At 76.0% G+C, this 2,500-nt stretch overlaps 1 non-coding gene across 1 annotated transcript; it reads right to left on the bottom strand.

The window, feature by feature from the left end:
* Positions 1 to 325: 325 nt before the first annotated feature.
* Positions 326 to 478, bottom strand: LOC138101800 (5.8S ribosomal RNA). Its single transcript, XR_011147244.1, has one exon. It is a non-coding gene; the product is annotated as a 5.8S ribosomal RNA (ribosomal RNA).
* Positions 479 to 2,500: the final 2,022 nt, after the last annotated feature.

Here is a 2,500-nt window from a genome sequence, read left to right on the forward strand (position 1 = left end):
GCCCCGGCAAGGACGAGCTCCACCCCAGCGGCTCGCTCCGGGAGCGGGAAGCTACGGAGCGCTCCCCGAGTCTGCATTTAGGGGGACGAAGGCCCTTTCTGCGCGGCACGCGACGGACCGCGACGACGCCGACGACCGGGCCCCGCAGGGAAAGGCCCCGAGAAACCGCCGAGGAAAACGCTTCCCTCGCCGGCCCCCGCCGCCTCCCCTCCGGGCACCGGCCAGACGCCGCCGCCGCCGCCGCCGCCGGCCGCGGACGACGGGCCTGCGAGGCGACCCCAGCCGCGCCGCCGGGGTGGCCCCCGGACGGCGATTGATCGTCAAGCGACGCTCAGACAGGCGTAGCCCCGGGAGGAACCCGGGGCCGCAAGTGCGTTCGAAGTGTCGATGATCAATGTGTCCTGCAATTCACATTAATTCTCGCAGCTAGCTGCGTTCTTCATCGACGCACGAGCCGAGTGATCCACCGCTAAGAGTTGTCTGGCTTTCGGCACCGACTCCGCACGCGCGGAGGGGCCGGGACCGCTCACGTCAAGCAGACCCTGTGTCTCTTTCGGCAAGGACGCGCGCTGGCGCGCGCGCCTCGCTTCGACCGTACGAGCACACAACGAACGGAGGAGGAGGGAAAAAAAAAAGGAGAAAACCCACGGAACGCTCCGAAGGCCGTCAAAGGCGGGGGAGCCCGCGCTCCCGACCGCCTCCCCCCGTGCAAGGGGAGACGCCGCCCCGGCATGCCGTCCTTCGGAGGCGGCCCAGGCGCCCGGGCTCGGCCCGGCCTCCGCACAGAGGGCTGGCGTGGCGCGCGCGCGCCAGACCGCAGGGGCCATCAGATCCCGCCCGGCCTCGATCGCGAGACGACACACGCCCACGGCCGGCGGGGGGGTAACGGCCACCAGGCCCCGCTCACGCTCGCTCCCTTCGCCGCTCCACAGACTCGCAGAGCGCCGCCGCGTCACCGCGCAGCCGGCGCTCCCCAGCGACCCGCAACGCCCAAGACGCACGCGGCGACACCGCTCCACCGGCGCCCCCCCGCGGGACCGCTCCCGCCGGGAAGGCAAAGTGCCTGGCAAGCCGGGCTCCGCCGCCGGCACCGGAGGCGGGCGCCGCCGGGAACCGAGTCGGCATCGCGAGCACCCGAGGCCTGCCGGACGGCAAGACCCACCGCCACCGCGACCGCCCTCCCGGAACCGCCGCCGCCGCTTCGCACCTTCGGAGCCCCTTCTGCGGGCACGCGCCCGGCAGAAGGCGTACGGGGCTGAGCCGGGGAGCAACGCCCGCTCTCCTCGTTTCCACGCGGAGACCGGGCAGGGAAGCGCCCCCGCGGCCGCCCGCACCCCTTCGGCCCCACACGCGGCCGGGAAGGGCGACGGGGAAGCGACGGGCAGGGCCCGGGACGGGACCGCCGGCGGCGACAGCGGGCACCTTCCGGCCGACCGTCCCCCAGGGGGACACTCGCCGAGCGGCGACGCCACCGCCCGGCCCGGGGTCACCCGCACTCGCCGGCCTCCAGCGACGGAGGGACCGCCGAGCACTCAACCTGGGCGGGCAAGGCGGTCGAGCGGGGACGGCCGGCGACCGGCGCCACCGGTGCGTCCAAGGAGAGAAGGCCGTCGAGGGGAGAGGCGCGGCAGCGCCAGGCGCGGCGCCACACGCGAGCCTGTGGCGGCGGCCAAAGGAGAGCGCAAGCGGGCCCCGGCAGCCGCACGGCCCCGCAGCCGCGGAAGGGCGGAGAGCACGCGCCCTCCGCCACCGTCGCCCGCTTCGAAGCGAGCGGGCCGGCCCCCGCGGCCGACCGCGCCAACACGGTCCCTCTGCCGAGACCGGGCCGCAGAGAGGGGGGGGCAGGGCGCCCCTCCCCGGCACGGCTGCCCGCGCGCGCACGCGGCGGAGCCACGACGACGACGAGCACGGCCGGCCGCGACGGTCACCACCGCAGGGGGGATCGGCGGGAGACGCTCCCTACCCCCTCGCGGATGGCACCGCGCCGCCGCCCGGCACCCGCCGTCGCCGCCGCCCGCCGCCTACGGCGGGGCGCACCGAGCCGCCCGAGTCTTTAAACCTCCGCCCGGCTCCGCGGCCCTACAGCCCCCAGCGTTTGACGACGCCGAGAGGCTCCGAGGCCGCCGAGGCGCGGAGCGCTAGGTACCTGGCCCTGGGGCGAGGGAAACGACCTGGATGGCCCCGCGGGGGTGCCTCCCCTGCTGCCGCCCTCAGGGGAGCGTCCACCCGCGGGGGCGCGCCCGCCATCCACCGCCACCACCGCAGCGTCCTTCTCGGGGCCCGGGGTTTCCCTCAGTAGCCCGGCACTGCACCCAAGAGGACCACCGCGGCTCGGGCCGCCCCGCCAGCGCGGGGCTGCGACCCGGCACCAAGAGAGCCTCGCTCACCCCCGCCGAGAGGCCGCGGGTGACGACGGCAACAAGGAATGCCACCGCCGCCACCACGCGCCCCCCCCGGCAGCGGGTTCACGCGTGCACGGACCCCGGGCACGCGACCCGGA

This window comes from Aphelocoma coerulescens, unplaced genomic scaffold, assembly GCF_041296385.1.
Source record: "Aphelocoma coerulescens isolate FSJ_1873_10779 unplaced genomic scaffold, UR_Acoe_1.0 HiC_scaffold_478, whole genome shotgun sequence".
Classification (NCBI taxonomy): domain Eukaryota; kingdom Metazoa; phylum Chordata; class Aves; order Passeriformes; family Corvidae; genus Aphelocoma; species Aphelocoma coerulescens.